Genomic DNA, 23,619 nt, shown 5'->3' with positions numbered 1-23,619 from the left:
CTTTTTGTTTTATCTCCCCAAAGCCCCAGTACATAGTTGCATATCCTAGTTGCAGGTCATTCTAGCTCTTCTATGTGGGATGCTGCCACAGCATGGCTTGATGAGCAGTGCTAAGTCTGTGCCCAGAACCCAAACTGGTGAACCCTGGGCTGCCAAAGTGGAGCATGAATTTAACTCCTTGGCCATGGGTGTGACCTCATCATTCTTCTTTTAATTTCTTGCCTGCAATCTCCTTTTAAATTGATGACTGAACTAAGGTAAACCAAATCTTAGCAATCCAAGTGTCTATATATATTATATAGAGAGAAGTTGGGGTTTTTTTTGAAAATAAGATGATACAGAAATAAAAAAGTACAAAAATTGAAAATATTTCATTCCTATAAGCAAATTTGCTCTAGCAACTGGGTATGCACATTTTAAGGTTGAATAGAGGGGCCAAATTCTTCCCTATAAGTAGAAGAACCACCCCGATATTGCATGTGGATATTGGAGAATTTTATTATTATTTTCCATTCTGAAAAAACAACTGCCTTTTTTGTGCTATAATTTTGCTTTTCACGATGATTAGCGAGATCAGATAGCTTTTCAAATTTGCATTTAGTCTTCTATTAATTTCCTGTCCACCACTTTTGCTTGTTTGTTTGGATTGTTGTATTTAATTGTACAAGATTTTATAATTTGAATACTTTTCATAGTATGACTGTTATGGCTATCTATACACCATCTATGCTTATATGCTTGTAATATTCTATACTTATATTTAGAGTATGTAAATGTATGCGCATACCCTTGTGTGTGTGTGTGTGTGTATATATATACATAGATATAAAATCTAATTACATCCTGATTTTTTAAATTTAATTATGGTGCCTTTAGTTATTCTGATATATTTTATTTTGATAGAAAGTTTTCTGATGTTTCTTTAAGTTGTGAATTATATAACACTGAGAATGTCTTGACCATGCTAAGAAAGTAGAGATAAATTGCATTTGAATAGAAACATACGCACTGTAGAGAGAATACTCCTTCAGGTCCTCTGATTCTAGTCTTTCTTTGCCTTTGAACTAATTTCCAACAATTCGTTCTCTATAGTGAGCACTCCTTTCTGGGTTTTCTGAATCTAGTATTGTTTCCTTCTCTTTGTACTATTTTCCAACTCTGTATAAATATATCTGTTCTTTGAAAATTTGGTTTGAAGATTTGACCATTTGCTGGTCCCTGGAAATATACACATGGTTGACATAGGGAGAGATCTAGTCTCTGTTGGACGAGAGGTGACAGGGAATCTGATTTGTTAAGTCTTTTGTTTGCTTGCAGATTGTTCTGTTTTGACCTTAAAGCATGTAAGAAGTTGTGCCCAACAGGAAGGAGAATACCACTTCATATCTAAACCTGTGAGTTTTTCTGTTTCTGTAACATTGACTATTTCCAACACATTCAGAAAATAAGGAGATTTTACTTCTAATATGTTTACTAGACTAGAAACAAAATGTATTTTTACAGAAACTAACTCAGATGATTTTAGAATTGAAGTTCACAAAACATAGTTTGTCAAACAAGACTAATATTTTCAGTTTGACAAAAAAACTGTCTTCTCTGATTTATCAGTGTTAAGTATAATACAAGTATATATTTGTATTGAATTTGCATATGCTCTTCCTAAACTTACACAGATTTGCTGACCAAATGAACTAGCACTACTGTGTAATGTTTAAAGATATGAAACATATAATTTGTGTTTAACCAAATTGAATCTTTGTTCTGACAAACAATTTCACTATTAATTATGTTTGTAGAATGTCAGCTTAGAGATATTTTCCAAGATTTTAGCTTATAATAATTTGGACTGCTACTAAATTATGTCAATTAATTGATATTCATTGTATACCTAGGTCATTCATAAGAGAAAATACAGAAATACTGATTACAAAGCAACATTTTGAGTTTATATACGTTCAATTTTTATTTTTCTATATTATAAAGAAAGTTTATCTTTAGAAATTATTTTCTACACTATAGAGCAGGACTGTTAATAAATGTGCTCATTTTTGCTTCTTTTAGAAGTTGTTTAAAGGATAGTTGTAGCTATGGAAATGTGTTTTGTGTATTCATGAGCTCTATTAGTCCATTAAAATCTGGTGTATCTCAGAGAGTTCACAATGTCCATTCTATAGTTTTCTTTGTGAAATAGAAATTACTTTGATTAAAAATTATAATGAGTATACGTGAATGAGACCACTAGGAGCAATTATGGCAGAAAGGTGCCAGTTTTTATCCAAGATAACGAGATATGTTATCATTTGTTAAGGGGAAAACATGTAGTTTTGTCCTAAGATATAATGTCTGGCCATTCCAGAATGTGAAAGAGGAGAGTGAAGAACAAAATATGAATGAATATAGAAAGTTATACATTTGTGCAAAGGAATTCTATTTGTCTTGAGTTATAGTATGTGCAAATAGTGAATCTGAAAAGAAGCAATAAGATGTGTTAAAATTTTGCCAAAACTTCTAACTCAAGATTCAGTGAAACAAGGCTTCATTACATAGGAATGAATGAACTGATGAGGGATGAGTGCAGTTTTTGTTTTCTTTTGAAGATTGTTGATGTTGCTTTCATGTTCTATTTTCTGGATGTATTAGGAAACTCTTTTTCTTCTTAAGCTATCTATAGCCCAAAACAATTCAGTAAATTCTGATTTTGTAAACTAAAATAAAACATTTAAAATGATATGCTCCATGCCTGACCCTCTCCCCCACAGAATTCAGAAACTCTCATTGTCTTACTTTTCATAGTAATATAGCTATCTGCATAGGTTCACTAAGAAACTGTTACCTTTTTCACTAGGATATACTTGGAAAAATTGGTGTGCAACCAAGGACTTTTTTGGAATGTTATATTTGAGAATGACGCCCATGTAGTTAGATATAACCAGAGACTGTTAAGGAACTGAGGTTAACATTACAGAGCAATGCTCAGAAAGCTCTCTTGGATAGCTGGACTGGTACTGGCTTACAGGGTTCTCAGTTATAGGTGAGTAAGGAAGGTCACTTCCTGAGAGGCTCAAGAAACTGAAGATTTGAGCGACCTTGAGAATTCACCTAAATGTATGGGTACTACAGGTAAAACCTGGTAGAGAGAATGCTTTGGCTTGGATTCATAGCCTCAGCACAGCTCATTAAGATGATTTAAAAATCTTTATCTGAGATGCCTTATAAAATTTCCAGCAAAGCAAACTTACTAGGGGTTATGTGGTAAATTTACATTCTTGCTACAGCTACATAAATGACCAGTACAGATCTAAACTTTCTTTTGTAATTAAGAATAATCTTTCTTTGAGATTGTTTATCATAGAATGAAGTGTTTCAACAAAACACTGCACTGTCTAGAGCATGCGAGGTCATCCATGTTTGAGCTAATTTACAACTATTGTCTACATACAAGACACCTTTGGATTAGGCAATTCTAGAACTCTTCATGGTTTTTGAGCTATCTTACAACTCTGCATAAACATATCCGTTCTTTGAATTCTCTTTTGAATCATTTATAATGTCTTCCTGCTTCCTTCACTGAATGAATTAAATAATATATTTTAAGGTATGCTCAATTTTACATCTATATGACAGTCATAATTTCACTTTTTTATGAAAATTACCTTTGAACATGAATATCTCTTTAATAGTGTATTATGGTTTTATATTTGCTTCTGGAATTAGCATACAAGAATGTTATTGGGTAGTCATCCTTTTTTGTTTTGTTGTTAATTTTTTTGTTGTGTGTGGATTTTGTTTTCTAAATATATGTAAGCCATTTATTGAATAGTCTATGTTACACATTTTATCATTTTCCAAATACCCCTCTATACATTAATCTGCTTCTGGCCCCTTTCTTTGGTAGCATTCCATGTCTCTAAATATACTGTCCACCAGACTATTTTATTGTGTTTGTTTGTATTACTTTGTTTTTTATTTCTATAATTTTAGAGTAGTGTTTAATATATGCAATTTTAAGTAATATGTTACTTAAAATTTTTTCTTCTTTTTCAGACTTTTCTTAACTCTCCTCAGGTAATTACTCTCCAGGTGAACTTCAGAATCTACTTTTGAAAGTTCATTGAAAAAAATACTATTGAATTTTTACAATGACTGAAAGGAAAGAAAACAAGAGACAGTCAATCATTTTTGTTGCATTCTTCAAATAAAACCTCTAAACAGACAAATTATATCAAGAATGCAGTAAATTAGATATTAGGTAAATTAACACATATATTTTTGAAATTTTAATTGGGATTTATTGCATTTGTGGGGAATTGAAACTCTTACAATATTGACTATCGGTGTGTCATGTCCTATGCTATTTTTTATATACTTATATGTTCATTATTTTTTAATGCACTGAGCTCAGTATGAGGCAAAACAGATTTTTTAAAAATCTCCTAATCTAGTGTGTCCTTTTGAACCAGTTATATGCAGATTTTATATTTTGTTTAAAATAGAACAATTCAATATTTATATATTCTTTGTAGGCTTATAGGTATATTTTCAAGAAAACATGAAGAGCATACTGCATGGCTTGTATAATCTGAGTAATTAAAATTTTTTATTTTTTTATATTAAGAAATATAAGGTACAATAACATGCACTAGAATACAAAATTGTAATATGAGCACATTTTTAGGTGAGGTTTTAAAAAATTTGACTCCTCTGTTAGGTAAATAGTATGTTTCAGCGTTAATGGTATATGTTTCAACAAAAAGAAAATCTCAGATAACCCTCTAGTTAGAATTACAAGGTTATGATTTTCTTGGAAGATATAAATTGATTGGCCATAGATGTTAACTATTGATTTAACAACCTCAAAATTTAAATAAGGAAATAATTTAGCTTAATAATTTTTCAGAAATTGTTTCCATATTTTTGTTTATTACTCAAAGTAATAAAATATTATTTTACCCTAAAGTGAGATCTGAGGTCACAAACTAGTATCCTAGTAACCTCATGCAGACGTGTTCTTGTTATTGCTTATTTTAAATTTTTGGCCACCAAAAACCTAAAGAAAAGTGACAACTTGTAAAAATAGAGAGCTCTAATATAAAAATCTAGATTTTAGACTTCTTTTAAAAACTAGAAGCATCTGGCAACACAAGTCCAGCCATACAAACATAAATGTTCAAATAAAACATCACAATGCAGCTAATTAGACTTTATTGGGCTGCAGTATCTCATAATACAAAACATTACTCTTCAACATTCCATTACCTTAGTGTATTAATATGAATAAATGTATTCCTACTCATATCAAAGAAAAAAGTGGGGCAGGCAGCTCGTGGAGATGCTGGTCATTGGAAAGTAGTAAATTCCTCCTTGAAGTAAGAGGAACCCTCGGCTCACAAGGTTTCAGTCTCTTCAGCTGCACGGCATGTCATGGAGTGAATTTGTCACGTCTCTTTACTCTGCCCCATTCTTCCTCTTGATCTTTAGACATACACTTATTGTAAATAATAATGGAGCTTTTGTTCACTGTGCAGACTGCCAGCCACATGTGTTAAAATTTTACCCTATGATTATTCTTAATGGTTCTAATAGAAGCTATGAGTTGTGCATTTTGGCCACTCAGTCTGCTATGTTAGAATTGTCAATTTTTGATATTGTGTTGCTTATTACTCATTTGAACATATATGTATAATTTCATCTCAAATAAGGTGTGTGGAGAGGTAGGGAGAAATTCAAAAACTGTGACTCAGATGTGCAGGAGTGGACTGCTCCCAGCTTCCCCACGGCAGCAACCTCTAAGCAGAGCATACCCGGAGCCTTCCCTCTTCACTGTGAAGCTCCCACTCTCCCTCCTGCCTTTGGGTCTCTACAGAAGGCAAATGATGATAGCTGACTCCCTTGCAAGAGTAAGGGAATTTTCTCTTGTCTGTTCTCTTTTGGGTCATCTTTGCAAATTTCCACAATACCTTAATGACTGACTATATCACTCCCTGACTAGTATAGAGCACCCTTCATGGGATTCCCCTCAGAGTTCCAAATTGGAACTAAGGATCCAGCTCCTCCTGCTTTCTGCTTCCCTCTCAACATATCTGAAACTCCTAGTATCTCACTACTCCATGGCATTGAGGTCCATTTTAAGAAACAGTGAGAGGTCAGCCCTGTGGCCAAGAGTGGTTAAGTCCATGCCCTCTACTTTGGCGATCTGGGGTTTGCCAGTTCAGATCCTGGGCATGGACCTACATTCCACTCATCAAGCCATGCTGTGGCAGCATCCCACATAGAAGAACTTGAACGACTTACAACTAGGATATACAACTATGTACTGGGGCTTTGGGGAGGAGAAAAAGGGGAAAAAGGAGGAAGATTGGCAACAGATATTAGCTCAGAGTCAATCTTCCTCACCAAAAAGCATAAAAAAAAGAACCAATGAGTACCTTAACCTGGATCTTACCTCTCCTGGGTTTCCCCACCTCCTGTTTGAATGTATTTTCATATAAGAGTTGAAAGAAGGCTACTTTGAGTCATACTGTATCCTGCAACCACCCAATTGATTGTGTACATGTGCCAATGCTTTCTCTTAAGCTTGCTGCCAGACACAAGACTTCCAATAAATTTAACTCAAACATTTCCTTCAGTTGGGGAGTTTTTATAGGAAGAGGTGACCAGATAGCATTTTTTGACAAACTGTAAGAAAAAATGTCTGGCTAAAGGTTATTAGGACCCACACAAGACTGACATTTAGCTTTCTGTGCAAAACCAGCTCAACAGAGGGGAAATTTTTCTCACTGAGTCTTTCAGAAATTGCTCAAACTTTTTCCTAAAAATGGTTGTTAATTACATAAGACAACTAAGTTCTGCTCCAGACCGCCTTTTCATGAGTTTACACATTTTTTTTACTTCCTTTTGAAACAATTTTTTAAGCTCTAGCATGTTAGAGTGCAAAACTTTACTTGTTCCTCCTTCCAAAAACTTTTTACTATGCACTTAAAAGAAATCTCTAATTTGATGGTCAAGGTTAAGAAATTATTTGTTTTAGGTAGTATTCATCCTCTGCTTCACTTAGGCAATACATTTCAGCCTCTTGCACTATCCTTAGTGGCAAAAAGCTGTAATTAGGAATTATGTGTAGGGATAGAGGAGGTAGTTATCACATTAGTATGAAAACAAGATATATCAGGTGATATTTTTCTAGTTTTATTAGGATATAATTGACATATAACACTGTGTAAGTTTGTGTACAACATGAGGATTTAATATATATATAATTGTGAAATGATTACCACAATAAGATTAGTTAAAACATCCATCAAGCCACCGTTACCTTACCTTTTTTCTTGGTGTAGTGAAAACATTTAAGATCTAATTTCTTAGCAACTTTCCAGGACACAATATAATACCATTAACTATAGTCACCATGCTGTGTATTAGATCGCCGGAACATATTCATCGTGTAACTGGGAGTTTGTACCCTTTAACCAACATCTTCCCGTTTCCGCCCCCCCTAGCCCCTGGAAACTACCTTTCTACTCTCTGTCCCTGTGGGTTCAGCTCTATTAGATTCCACAAGATCCATGAGATCACAGAGTATTTGTATTCTCTCTTACTTATTTCCGCCAGGTTCATCTATATGGTCACAAATAGCAGCATTTCCTTCTTTTTAAAGGCTGAATCATATTTCATTATATATGTGTATATACATATATGACATTTTCTTTATCCATTCATCCATCAGCTGACACTTAGGTTGTTTCCAGGTCTTGGCTATTGTGAATAATGCTGCAATCAACATAAAGATGCAAATATCTCTTCTAGATATTGATTTCATTTCCTTTGGATTTATTCCAAGAAGCGGGATTACTGAATCATATATTAATTCTATTTTTTAGTTTTGAAGGAGCCTAATGGCTGTACCACCTTACATTCCCACCAATAGAGTACAAGTGTTCCCTTTTCTCCACATCATAGCCAACACTTCTTATTCCTTGTCTTTTTGAAAATAGTCGTGTTAACAGGTGTGAAGAGATATCTAATTGAGGTTTTGATTTACATTTTCCTCATGGTTAGTGATGTTGAGCAATTTGTCATGTACCTGCTGGCCATTTGCATGTCTTATTTTGAAAAATGTCTATTTGGGTCCTTTGTCCATTTATTAATTGGATTATTATCATTATATTATTATTTTTGCTATTGAGTAGCATGGGTTACTTGTATAGTTTGGATATTAACCCCTTATCAGATATATAATTTGCAAATATTTTCTCTGATTCCATAGGTTGCTTTTTCATTCTACTGTTTCTTTAATGTGCAGAAACTTTTTAGTTTGATGTAGTCCCAGTTTTTGATTTTCGTTTTTGTTGTTTGTGCTTTTGGTGTCATATTCAAAAAGTTATTGCCAATAATAATTTCAAGGAGCCTTTTCGCTATGTTTTCTTCTAGGAGTTTTATAGTTACATGTCTCACATTTAAGTCTTTAATTCATTTCAAATTAATTTTTGTGTGTGATATGGGTCCAATTTCATTCGTTTGCATGTGAATATCCAGTTTTCTCAACTGAGGAAAACTCAGTTTGTTGAACACACTATCTTCTCCCCATTGAGTATTCTTGGCTGCATTGTTAAATATTAATAGACCATATACACATGGGTTTATTTCTGGGTTGTCAATTTTGTCCCATTGCTCTTGATGTCCGTGCCTCCAGCTTCGCCTTTCTCAAGACTGCTTTGGCTATTCATGGTCTTTATGGTTCCATACAAATTTTAGGGTTTTTTTTTTTTTTTCTGTGAAAAAAAGCCATTGGAATTTTGATAGAGATTCATTGACTCTATAGATCACTTTCAGTAGAATGGATATTTTAATACTGTTAATTCTTCTGACCCATGAAGACAAGATATCTTACCACTTATGTGTGTCTTTTCCCCTTCCTGGTTAAATTTATTCTTAAATATTTCATTGCTCTTGATGCTATTACACATGGGATTATTTTCTTTATTTCTTTTCAGATAGTTCATTGTTAGTGTATAGAAACTCAATTGATTTTTGTATGTTGATTTTGTATCCTGCAACTTCACTGAGTTCATCTATAATTTCTAACAGTTTTTTTTTTTGGTGGCCTCTTTAGGGTTTTCTGTATATAAGATCATGTTATTTGAAAGTCATTGTCAATTGCATAGATAATTTTATTTCTTCCTTTCCAATCTTGACGACTTTTATTTCTTTTTCTTGTCTAAGTGTTCTAACTAGGATTTCCATCCAGTACTATACTGAATAGGAGTAGTGAGAGTGGGCATCCTTGTCTTGTTCTTGATCTTGGAGGAAAAGCTTTCAATCTTTCACTGTAGAGTATGATATTAGCTGTGATCTTGCTGTATATGGCCTTTAATATGGCAAGGTATGTTCCTTCTACACCTAATTTGTTAAGAGTTTTATTATGAATGAATGTTGAATTTTGTCAAATGCCTTTTTTGGCCTAAAGGGTGAGGGCTTTGGCTGGGGTCCCTGGTCAGGTGAGGCACCTAGCTGGGCTCTGCAGTCTCCTCAGGTCAGGTGAATGGCAGACTGGGAGACCCTGGTACACAGTGCTGCTGCCTGGACTCCACAACTGGTTGGGGCTGCAGGCTGGCCTCTGCAATCATCGCTGGTCAGGTGAGCCCCAGGCTGAGCTCCCCAGCTAGATGGTGCCTCTGGTTTGACTCTGCATTAGGTGGGCTGCAGATAAGTCTTCACATTTGTAAGGGACCTCAGGCTGTGCTTTGTGATCAGGTAGTGCTCAGGGTGTGCCCTGAAGTTGGGCAGGGCTGCAGACTTGCCTCCATGATCAGGCAGTCTCTTGCTGCACTCTGCTGTTGGGCGAGGTGGCTGGCTAGTTTCCCTGGTCAGGTGGGGACTCAGTCTGTGCTCTACAATTGAGTGGGTCGCTGGCCCACTCAGTTGGGCTCCCTACCTGGGCAGGGCTGAAGAACGTGCTCAGTAACTGAGCAGGGCCCGTAGGCTGGATTCCACAGGCAGGTAGTATCATAGGCTGGGTTCTGAGGCTGCCCAGGTCACTGTTGGGGTTTCCTAGTCAAGAAGTTATCCTCCACAGCTGGACCAGGCTACTGGCTAGACTCTTTGCCCTAGAGGAGCTGTAGGAAGGGCTCTGTGGCTGCCCAGGGTCTCCCACTGGGCTTTCTGGTCAAAAGGGGCTGGAGGCTATGCTCAGCAGCAGAGTGGGGCTACTGACTTGCTTCCCAGCCTGAGAAGACTGTAAGATGTGCTCCCCAGCTGCCCAGGGTCTCAGGCCTCTTCCTGGCCTGGCAGGGCTGGAGGTGGAGTACACAGCTGACCAGGGAAGTCTGCAGATTTCCCGTCCTGTCTGAGTGGAACTGTATAATTGGGCTCTGGGGCCAGTATGACATATTTGCTGGGGACTCAAACCAGGTAAAACTGCCAATTCAGCTCCCTGGCCAGATGGGGCCGCTGGATTGGCTATGCAAATCGGCAGTCACTGCCTGGGATCTCTGCTGGCTTGCTATCACCACAGGAACACGGTCCACCAAGGTCTGCTCAGGAGCTGCTGTAAGGCCCGCCGCCTTCTCCATCTCCCTGGTGGTCAAGTCTGTTGATTCCACCAGTGGTCTCCTAAGGCGAGACCTTAGTGGGCTTCCTGGGAAGCGTCCTGTAATGCTGAGGCAGCTGAATGTCCCCCTTGGGCTCTCTGTTTTCTACTGAAGCAGCAGTAAGGTAGGGATCCCCTCTCAGGGCAGCCCTGTGCCTGCCTGGGGCAGAGGCCGTGCCGCAAAGTGACACTGCTCCTTTCACCCTTCTCATGTAGTAGTTTTTGTGTTTTGTGGTCCGAATGGGTGCCTCAGCCTCTTCCCCGGTTCTGGAAACTTCAGAAAGGAATCTTGACTATGGCTAGTCGCTATGTGGTCTTCCTATAAGGAGAACTTAAGTCGGAAATCACCTATTCTGCCATCTTACTGAGGTCACTCTGTTCAGGCAAGTTTTAAAAACCTCCTCCCACTAAATTCAATAATCCTGTATTTATCAACAGACATTTTTAACGAAACAACTCTGAATTTCACCAGTTTTAATGAAGAAATACTTTCTTCAGAAATCTCATGGCCGAGAGAGAACTTGGTCCAGATACCCCTTTCCTCTCACTTAGTGTGGCATAGGGTAATGACAGTAGTGTCCACAGCTTCCCACTGGTTTATTTTATTCAACTTCAGAAACTTGTTCTCAAGGGTTTGTTTTCTCCCTGGAAATGAGCCTCTTGCTCCTGTTTCATTCACTGGGGATTTACATATGTCTGTTGTTTAAAAAGCCTCTAGGGTAAAGTTCTAGGTGAATCTTTGACATTATAGTAACAGCTGGAATAGAATTTGAGACATTACCAAATCTGCTTCTGTGGCATTTTGATTTGATTTTCATGAAAATCTGCAACTGATGATTCAGATTTTTATTTTGGTTGGCAGATAGTCAGGGAAAGAAAGAGTAGTTATATTTAATTAATAGATGTAGTGACACTGATGACTGCAGGTGAGGTCAATGAAATATTCAAGAAACCAATTGATTTTCCGCAGTTGCAATGCTTTTTGAAAACTATTTACGAATATTGTGGAAAGAATTCAAGCCAGTCTATTTCCGGTTTTACTTTGTGTCTCACTGCCTGAGCCATTCACCATCTGTGCCTTGATTTGTCAATTATATCCTCTAGAATCATACTTTTACATGTTTCCATAAGAATAAAAATGGACTATTACATCAATAAAAAGGGAGAGTTTCTACTTTTCTGGTTAGTTTTTTCAGTGGAATTGGAGAAATAAATATTCAAAGCAACAATATATGACACTTACCCGCACCTCTATCACAAATATAAATAGTTGAGTCAATTTTATGATTCACGTTGGCCAGAAGTTATTATCAGGCTTGAGGATCTCTGAAACTAACTGAACCATCCAGCTTCTTGGGGTATGGATCCCATTACAATAATCCCAATAAGTGGTCATACACATGAGGAAGTCCATTGCACTTTTTTAATGAGTTGAGTTTTCCCTCTCAGGAACCCTTCCATACATTTGAAATGCATTGTTCCTACAATTTTGTAAGATGTGTTTTATTGCTCTATTTTTCAAATGAATGCAGGAATTCAGAAATATTGATTTTCTTGCTCAGATATGTGGAACTAGTAAACAGCAGAGCTAAAATTCCCATTCCACTCTACTTCACTCCATATTCACTTTGTTGGTTCTCTCATCATATTTCCCTGGGCAAATTTCTATGCCTTGAGGTAACAGTGACACAGGAGAAATCTAGAAGGCGTTTGCTGGGAAGAGAATACCAAGCATTTATTCCTAGTTTACAGTCGTTGGGCCTGGTTTGAATACAATTCGAGAATTGCCATATGCAGTTCCCTAAGGACTCTCTCCTGACCACCATCAAAAAATCAAAAATCAGCTTTGAATTTTCCTCCAGAGTGAACTGATGAGAACGAATTGGAATAGAAAGCTGAATAGTTGTTACCTAATGCATTTTACCAGATAATAAAAGCAATATATAAATTAAATTCCTAGGTGATTTAAAGGCTGTTTTATACTCTATGGACTTAGCCATTGAGTCGTTTTCTGAGGTACAAAGATCAGATATGGTCTTATCTGTTTATCAAACATCGCTCAACTTTCATTCTTTACTTGAATTGCTCTTACCATTCTTAAATGGATATAATAGAATAAACTACTGAGCACCATTAAGTAATGGGAGCTGCCCAATAGATTTCGATAAATAATTTTGATAAGACTTGCAAGTTTTAATTAGTTCCATCAGCACTCATGGAGAATGTAATTATCACAAAGGACTCTCTTCTGAACAGTGTCCTATGTTTATTCATATTTCTGAAAAACGCCCTAAAGGCTATTTTTCATTAAGTGTAGACTTTCCTTCCCCTTAAGAACAATTCTCTAAGGCAAAATATATATATATAAATATACTTAAAAATGAAGTAAAAATATTCTAACATTTAGTACACTTTTTTTTAATGTCCTTCAGGGAAGTTTCCTGCTAGACAGGACCAATGGGTGTTTTACAAATTTAGATAATTGTTTTAGTTACAGAGGTAAAATACCTAGGAAGCCTCTAGTTATATAGAAGTGTTTCTCCTACAGCACACATGAATTGCTTAAACTTTCTCTCTGTAGGTCATGTTGCACATTGCAAATGTTAAGCAGCCTTTATAATGTCTTTCCCCCTCCAATATGGATATTATATCCAGAAACATCACAAAAGTCAATATGAAACAATAATTAAACTATTACCAATCCAATATAAACTCATATAATAGGATAATTTCTTCAGCTGTTTGTGTATTATGGTAATAACAACCACTACAAACATTTATTGAGTATTTTCTCTGTGAGGGCCATTTCCCATATGTTATTTAATGCATCAACCCTCTAAGGTAGGGATATGGTTAGCTCAATTTTATAAATGAGGAAACTGGGACACAGAAAGGTGGATTGACTTACCTATAGTCATAATATTAACTCCTGGAACTGAAATCACAACCAGGCCATATGGCTACAGAGGCTGAACTCTTAGCCACAACACAGACTGCCTGTTGGATACTTGCCTCCCTGTCTATCTAATTCAATGAGTGCATCCCTTGAATATCGACCACCTTTATATACAACAGTCCCCCGTTATCGACAGTTTTGCTTTCCAAGGTTTCAGTTAACCTACAGTCAACAGCAGTTGGAAAATATTCAATAAAAGATTCAAGATAGACAATTCATAAGTTTTAAACTGCACTCAGTTCTGAGTAGTGTGATGAAATCTCATGCTATTCTACCTCAACCTGCCCTGGACATGAATCATCCTTTTGTTCAGCATTATCCATGCCATATACCTTACCATCCATTAGTCATTTAGTAGCTGACTCAGTTATCAGATCTAGTGTGGCAGCCTCACAGTGCTTGTGTTCAAATCACCCTTGTTTTACTTAATAGTGGCCTAAAAGTGCAACAGTAGTAATGCTGGCAATTCAGATATGCCAAAGAGAAGCCGTAAAGTGTTTCCTTTAAATGAAAAAAGGTAAAAGTTCTCGACTTAATGAGGGAAGAAAAAAAATCATATGCTGAGGTTGCTAAAATAATAATATGCTTTTGTTACAGTATATTGTTATAATTGTTCTATTTTATTATTAGTAATTGTTGTTAATCTCTTACTGTGCCTAATTTATAAATTAAACTTTGAAGTAGGTACATATGTATAGGAAAAAACATAGTATATAGAGGGTTTAGTACTATGTGTGGTTTCAGGCATCTACTAGTTGCCTTGGAGAGTATTCCCCATGGATAAGGGGGACCACTGTATCATCATTTAAACAGCTGCCTAATGGTAAATTTACTAACTCTTCTAGATAGTGAAATGCTAATATTGTCAATAATTCAATTTTACTCACATATTAACAATAAGGTTCATAAGAAGACTAGAAATTGTTTTAATTAAGACTAATGCTAAAATATCTCTTTAATATCTGTTATTTTGTGTCATAAAGATCTTTCAGTACACAACAGATACATTCTGAAGATGTACCTTTAAAGAAAAGTCTATAGCAATATTATTGTCATTATAAAATTAGTAGAATTACATTGAAGTACTTCAGAGCTTGCTTCATGGAAAAATACTCACAGCCTGGTAGGCATGATTAATGAAGAAGTCATAGCCCCATAAACTGAATTCCTCATTCTGTGAACTACATATATTTCAGAATTCAGTAGTGTTAGAAAACTTATAAATGTAAAAAAATAAATCCCCGTCCCTCCCATCCCATTCATAGAAATGCAAAAGAAATTAAATCACTCATACAATCATTAAGATGCTCATAAAGTTTGCTCAGATTTCCTTTACAGGTGTGTTTAAATCTTTATCTCTTTTTAGGCAAAAATGTCCCTGAGTTTGGAATCAGATATCCTGGAGACAGAACTATGTTTTGCACTTAAAATCTGGGTAATTTCACAGGAATGTCTTGACATCTTCAAGTTTTCATTTTCTCACATGTAAAATGAGATAATTAAATAATCTTGTAGATATTTAGTGAGAGTTAAAGAAAATACTGTAAATGACAATAGAGCTGGTCAGTAGTAGGCATGTAAGAAGTTTGTTCTGAAAGCAAACAATTTTAATTAGGAATAATTATGTGTAGAAAATAGAAAATATTCCAGTATAGAACTTTATATTTTTACTCATTTATATACAATTTTTTTCTATACTTTAATAATAAAAAAAATTGATGCTCAGATACCATGACAGGAAGAGAGGATATAATTATAAATATTTTAGTTGTATTATGAAAACATTTTGGGGTTAGTATTTGATCTACACATTTATAAAATCAGTAATGTTAATATCCTTATAAGATTATAACTTTTGAAAAAGCTTAAAGAATAGAGAACAATATAATGGAGACCATTCATATAACCATAGGAAAATCTAAATATAACATTTCTTACTAGTATTTGGAATGCTTTTTTCTCTTTGAAAATTGTCAATGCATAACATTTATTATCTTTTCACTATTTAGTTTATAGAGTATTTATAATTTAATAACATGCTATTTTTACCTTACATGACAACTTAAGCATTTCCCATTTCATTAAAGATTCTTCAGAAACATGATTCTTAATGGTAATTTAAACTAGCATGATTCTTAATGGTAGTTTAAATATAGGTATAAATAAATAGAAAGCAATACAGATGTTCACAGATTGGAAGACTCAACATAGTAAAGATGTCAATTTCCCCCAATTGATATGTTGATTTAATGTAATTTATATCAAAATCTTGGCAAGATGTTTTGTAGATATAGACAATATTATTCTAAAACGTATGTGGAAAGACAAAGGAACTATAATAGTTTAAACAATCTTGAAAAAGAAGGATAATATGGATGGAATCAGCTTACCCAATTTCAATATTTATTATATAGCTACTGTAATCAAGACTGTGTGGTACTGGCACAGGTGTAGACACAAAAATCACTAACAAAAAATAGAATAGGGAAACCAGGAATAGACCCACACAAAAACACTCAACTGAGTTTTGACAAAGGTGCAGGAACAGTTCAACTGAAGTAAGACAGCGTTTTCGACACATGGTGCTGGACTGTTTCGACATCCATAGGAGGAGAAAGAAAAAGGGGGCACAGCCTGAGTCCCACACTTTATGCAAAAAGTTATTAGGAATAGATCATGGACTTAAAGGTAACCATGAAACTGTTACACTGTGGAAACAAAATAAAGAATGAAAAAATCTTTGAAATTTAGAGATAGAAAAAAATTCTTGAAATTTAACAGCAAAAACGCTATCCTTAGAAGAAAACTAGTTAAATTAGATTTCTTCAAAGTTAACAAAAGTTTTGCTTTAAGAAAGATTATGTGAAGAGATTGAAATGACAAACTGCAGACTAGAAGGAAATTATTCATAAATCACATATCTGACAAACAACTAGAACCTAGAATATAAAAGACTCTCAAAACTCAACAGCAAAAACACAAACAATCCAATTAAAACATTAGCAAAATATATGAAGAGATATTTTACCAAAAATATACAGATGGCAAGTAAGCACATGAAAATATGTTCAACACAATTAGCCATTAGGGAAATGCAAATTAAAACCACAGTAAGATGTCGCTGTGCACTTATCAAAATGGCAAAAATAAAAAACTGTGACAACATCAAATGCCAGCGAAGATGCAGGGAAACTTGATCATTCATATATTGCTGTGGGAATGCAATTTTTGCTTATAGAGTATTTATAATTTAATAACATGTCTTTTTTACTTAACTTGACACCACTCTGAAAAACAATCTGGCAATTTCTTAAAAAAAAACTAAATGTGCAACTAACATATGACCATATGACCTGGCATATGACCCAGCAATTGCATTCCTGGACATTTATTCCAACAGATGAAGATCTGTATTCACAAAAATATCTGTAAATAAATATTTAGAGCAACTTTCTTCATAATAGCCAAAAACTGGAAGCAATTCAATTGTCCCTCAACAGCTTAGACTGTCCTACATCCATACCAAACACTACTACTCTGCAATAATAAGGAATGAACTATTGACACATAATAACCTTGATAAATCTCCAGAGAATTAAGTTGAGTGGAAAAAAGCCAATCTCAAAAGGTTACATACTGTGTGATTCCATTTCTATAACATTCTTGAAATTACAGCAGTTATTGAAATGGAGACCAGGTTAGTGGTTGTCAGGTGTTGGGTGAGTGGTTGGCAAGGAAGATGTGGATGTGGCTACAAAAGTTCCACACAAGGGATCCTTGTGGTTGTGGGGTTCCGCATCTTGACTGCATTAATGTCAGTATTATGGTCGTGAAACGGTACTCGTTTTTCAAGAGGTTACCATTGGGAGGAACTGGGTAAAGGGTATGGAGCATCTCAATCTATTTTTCATTACAACTGCATGTGTCTCTACAATTATCTCAAACTAAAACACTTGATTGAAAAATGTTTTTCTATTTTAGTGTTTTTTTCTGATAACCTTTAGATTTTTGGGATTTTGATTAGTATTTTATTTCATTAAGCTTATAGATTAATTTGGGAAGGTTTCCTTTCTTTACAATATTCAGTCCTCATTTCAAAAGTTCTACATATTTCTTCTTACAGTTATTGTTAGTGGTGACCATTAAGTGAGACATCATTAGTAATTAGAATGGTGCTGAATCATAGCCAATCATCAACAAATTATTGGTTATTTTCTGACATTAAATAAGCACATGGTAATTTGTTGATCTTAATAAGTCTTGGATAATAATGTGACAGACTTCATAATGCAGTATTTTCTACCAAGTAGAAAACTTTTTTCTAAACAGCTTTATTGAGGTATAATTGATATGCAAAAAATAGTAGAAGCCTTTGACAGTGACGGGGATGGCAGAGCTGAGCTTTACTTTTCACAGCTGCATTTTGTTCTTGGTTGCTGACTCCAAGCTAGCATGACTGGCTGATATTGTAGATGACTCACTCACACTATAGCTGTGAGTTTGGAAATTTTGATGACAAGAATGATTCAATGGAAGTGATTGGTTTGTGTACTATCACTGCCATGTCTTTAGCTGTGAGGGCTTAGAGAAATCATTTGGCCTCTCTCTGTCCTAGTTCCCTCATTTGTAAAACAAAGGGATGGACTGAATTGATCTTTTGAACTGCCTTTGGTTCTGTAAGTCTATGATCCTATGAAAACCGACTTTATGTGTATTTTGCATCCCCAGTGCACTCATTGTTTCTTTAAGTTGATAAACCCCCAGTTTAGAAGTCTTCTTAGGGTTACATGGTTCCCAATGCAAATCGCTAGACTTTAGGACATTTTCCGAGGATCAGTACTTCCAGCAACCACCTGGGAGGCGCTGAGAGATATTTTACATATTCCTTGAGCACAGGTTATCTGTCTTGCTCACTCTTATGTGTCTTAAAGACTTGGTTCTTAATCTCAGAGGAAGAGGAGAATGTTGCATTTTAGAATAGCAAGAATTTCCCACAACTACCTCATAAGTTTGTTTTTTCTTCTTTGCAGACTTGAAAAACCAGTCTCGGTCTACCTACTGGAGTGTGCCATACATGTAATCATCATTTGGCAGGTATGTTGAAAATAGACAAAAATATTTTGAACCACTGCCTAAAGTAGATAACGCGCTAACTTTTAGGGAGTAGGTAATCAAAATGTTGTTGAATCAAAGTAAGTACTGCTTTTATATTAAACTTGGTGATTCTCAGTATAATTTCCTTAAATCAAAGATTTGCTTTAGTTACAGAGTAGAGCTTCCTGGAGCATTTTTCCTTCCTCACAGTGTTGTCTGAATTTAAGAACAAAACTATAAAAATAAATAATTTCTTTCAACCTTGTTCCTTAAATGTGTAGTCTAGTTATAGCCCACAGAGTAAGGTAAAGATGTGAAGACAAGTTTCATATTTTCTGTGATATTTACTAAGAGATACTTACATATTATTTATATCAAATACGCCTATCTGACTGATTACTTATTGAGAAATTATTGCACTAAACAAAGTCCCAAAACTTCATTTACTATAGCAACTGCTGTGAATGTGTTGTTCTCCCTTATTCATACTGATTTCTTCTGGAGATGCTGGCAAGGGCACAGTTTTGTCAAGAATGAGTATTATAAAAAATAAAGCAGAAAATTCACAACAATTGTTCAAAGAATAGGTCAGAATGAAATGCTTTTCCAGTAAAAAAAAAAATATTAAAAAGCCTTATTGATGCCATTTGAGGCATCTTAGAATCAAGAAAAATAGGTTTCTTTAAAATTGACTGCCGAATTGCAGAACTTTTAAATAACCAAAAATCTATTCACAATATTCCTAGTGTGTTAAAACACTGCCTGACACAATATAATTCGGCCTGACATGGCCAGCTGAAACCTATCCCCAGGGGCGCTCTGCTATAGTGCCATTTTACTGAGAGCATATCTTCATGACAGAGACTCCAAAGATTGAGAAATTAACACATTTAATGACAATAAGTGATAAAAACAAATAGCACGTGCTCAAGGATTTCAGTTTTATTTTGCAGGCAACTTTTCACTCTTGTGGTTTGATTTTTTTTTTTAACCTGCTCTTCTGCCCTTTTTGACTCTACCCTACCCTAATCATGCATATATACTTATTCTCTTTTGATATTTGAACTATATAGTGACAACTCTCTCATTGAGTCATTAAACCATTTGGGAATTTTGCTTCTCCATCCAAAATGGAACGTGTGAGACAGAGATCCAACCTTGTTTGTTTCTAATTGTTTTAACACCACCTACAGAATAGTCTGTTTCCATCTTTTGTTTTTCAATGCTGCTAAGGCTTATTGGTTATGAGTGGAGGCTTAAAAGCAGTAATTATCAACCATGACTTCCCATTAAACTCAACAGAGAAGCTTCTGAGCCCCACCTCCAAAAATTTAACTTTATTGGTCTGGGGCAGGGCCCAGGTGTTGACATTTTAATCACCCATATTACTCAAGTGTGGCCATGTGGAGCCCTGCTCTAGGATTAAACTGCTGGAGTTTGAAGCAGGTTCTGTCTCATGCTGACACTGACATTGGGAAGTTACTTAATGTCTCTGTGCCTCAGTTTATTCACCCAGAAAATCAGCCTGTTAATAGATCGTAACACATAGAGATATGATAACAATCAGGTGATAAAATGCAGAAGTAATTAGACATGCTGAGGAAACTGGTTGTGAAGAACGGATGTAGATGTCCCAGAGGAAGTGACACAGGCGAAAATTTCTCATTAAAGGAACTCAGAGATATTTTATGACTCTGAAAGTGCAAAGAATAAAATGTTGGAATTTTATCCAAACTTAGAAACAAGACAATGTGCCTCGCTTCATATCCTAAGTTATATAATGAGAAGGCTGGGGCTGTGCAAACTATTCTTAACAAGTTTTTGACAAAGACATAAAACACTTTACTTCTCAATGTTTCTAATGTTTTTCACTAAGATGCAGTAAGTATTTTTACTGGTTTTATTCATTTCCCTATACATTGATAACCAACAATAGGAGAGTATTCAGTGTTTCCCCAAAATGTTTCATAGGTCATGGAACAATCAGAACTCTTTTCCTTTAACTATTAAGATCAATCTGTATTTTGAGAGTATACTATTGGAAACCATTGAAAATACATTTATTCAAGTCCTTTCTGAAATTGTTTTTCTAATGTGATTGGAAAGATGGGGGGAATGAAAGATCATCGTACTCTTAGCAATTGTACCATCCAGTACTGATAATGGTGGCCCTTCTAATTATGAATTAGTTTAGAATGTTTACAGTACTAGAAATCTTTGTAAGCATTTTTGTTTACCTACATCTAAAAATGCCCTTTGGATTTGTGTGTGTCTGTTTACAATGATATAGTCTGACCTACATTCTGTTTTTCTTACCATCACAGAGTTTAGTTTTTTTCAGCCACAAATTTTTATCCAGCAACAACTTTCATTGCTTTATTTAAGCAACAAGTATTCTAATATGCCAGGCATTCCTCTAAGAACTTTGCTTGTATTAACTAATTGAATCCATATAACAATTCTCTAAAGTATATACAGTTTTGATCCCCTTTTAAAAACAAAGAAATTCAACCACAGGACAGTTAAATAATTTGCCCAAGTTCACGCAGCTAGAAAGTAGTGGAACCAGAATTTGAAACAAGGTCGTCTGATTCCACAGTCAATATCATACTAGTCAAGCTGCCTTTCAAAATTATTAAAACTCTAATTATTGAATGCTAAACTCAATTCAGACAATCTCTTCTATAAATCAACATTTATATTCAATATATAGAGGTTTTTGATAATGATCAAATAAAAAATTTTCATAATTCATCCTATTATAAAAATCTTAAATCACATAATTTGTTTTCATTTAGTTATCTCTTTACATTAAAAAATCATAGTATTCAATTTTATTTATATGTCATGATTTAGGGTAAACTATTTTTTTGATAATTTATCTAACAGGTAGATGTGGTAGCTGATAAATGGCCGGAGTTACAGAAATTCTACTTTTGATTCCCATTTTGCCAGGGGCAAACATCTGTAGATACCTGTCATCACTGATATCAGTCATTTTGTTAATTTCTGCTTGTTTTAGTATTTCCCACAGTCATCATTGATCATTTGATGTCCAGTGTAATTTGGTTCTGATGCCCTATATGATGATCTTTTGTTTCATTTGTTCTCCTTTATTAGAGTTGAGTGTTGACATTCAGCTGGTGTGTCACTGAGCAACTGGCCTGCTAGTTCTTATCTGTCACAGTGTCATAATGTAAACTTTTAACAATGCCCGAATCATGACCCCTGTATAGTAAAAAGAAACAAATTCGGACACATTATAAAAATAAATTAAAAGGAACAAAGAGAGAGAGACAGAAAAGGACAGACGATCAATTGAGCTGTAAAGAATATTATGCTTAATGTACACAGGCCCAAGGTAGATATCATGATAGTCATTATAACTAACAAATGCAGCCCAAGTTTACTAAATATTTACCTCCTTGATGCTCAATATATCCAAAATGTGCAACTCCCAAAGTGAGGTTTTTGTTCCAATTTGTCATAGCTGTCTATGAGAAAATATTTAATTTGTTTTAAAATTTTTCCTCTATAGAATGTTTAAGCATGCCTTCTGTTCAAGAATGTCAAACTAATTTTGACTGAAATTTGCTTTAGTACTATCATTAATTATTATCATGTATTCGAATACAGATCAATCAAATAAAGTCAAAACCTAAAGTTTCTGTCAAGTTTTCATGTAGTCCATTAGAATTTACAAAATAACTTGAAGCAAAAAATTGGCAAATCTATAAATGAATTCTGAAATTATATGAGATTTGTGTAATTCTAAAACATTGCAAGGCTTGTATTTTAATCTCTTTCTAGGTTTCAAAGGAAATAAAAAGAAATATTTCCATTTGAGACTTCTTTCAGTCAAGATCGAAGAATAGGAATCAGATTTATCCACGCAGATAAAACATCTAAAAATAACACACAAAATTTATCAAGCAATGATTTTCATACATTAGACGTCAGACACAGCAGAAAAGGCATCCCTGAGAGAGGAGAAACAAATGAGTTGAGCACTACGATTGCCCAAGGTTACCACCTGGATAGAATTATGAGGCTGACATGCAGGAAGGGAAAACCCAGGCCAAGTCTTGCAATCTCCCTGAGTTGAGGAGAGGGACCTCGGAATTCTGACCTCAGAGAGCTGAGGAGGATATAATAACAGAGGAGAGTACTAAAGGGAAGACAGAAGTGTGGAGAGAAACATCTTTAAAAGTGAAGAGGGTCGAGAAGAGCCAAGATGGCGCCGTGAGTAGTCCTCTTTGTCTCTCGCCCTTCGAGTCTACAATTATTTGGACACTTATCGCTTGACAAAGGATATCCAGACAGCATCTCAGGACGTCTGAGACACCCACGAGACTATACATCGGAAGGCGGATGGACTTTCCTCCGGGAGGATGTGGAAATAGGTGAGGGCTCTCCGACCCCGACGGGCAGCCTGGTACCCGCAAGCGGCTTTCTTCCAACGGACGCCCCCAGAGGATCCACGCACATCTAGGGCAGGAGCGAGAACACAATAGAGGAGCGACGGTGGAAACAGGTGACCAGAACCCTACCTAAACCCCCTGCAATTACTCCTAAACGCAGAGGGAAACTTTGGAGTTGCACACCTGAGCCCGCGGGGAGAGTCTCTCCCCGCCATTGGCGGGGAGATCCAGCCTGGTGCTCGGGGCGCCCGGAGGGTCCCAGAGAGAGACACGGAGGGCACGGAGATCTCCCAGCTGCCGTTGCCCGCCCCGTGGGTCTAGGGATTGCCGGAGATCTCGGAGAGGACCGGGGCGGGGGGAACTTTCAAAAGGCCAGTCCTGCGACCCGGAGGGGAAGCACCGGAGCTCCGCCCAGGCAGCAGACAAAACTCTCTGTCTGCCATTAGCAGAGGGGCCACGCCCAGCATTCACGGCTCCGGCAGAGGCCAGGAGAGAAGCCCTGAGGGCGGGGCGACCCCCAGCTGCCGTTGCCCGCCCCGTGGGTCTAGGGATTGCCGGAGATC

The sequence above is a fragment of the Equus quagga genome, chromosome 9 (genome assembly GCF_021613505.1).
Source record: "Equus quagga isolate Etosha38 chromosome 9, UCLA_HA_Equagga_1.0, whole genome shotgun sequence".
NCBI classification, from domain to species: domain Eukaryota; kingdom Metazoa; phylum Chordata; class Mammalia; order Perissodactyla; family Equidae; genus Equus; species Equus quagga.
Note: the sequence above shows the minus strand (reverse complement) of the source record.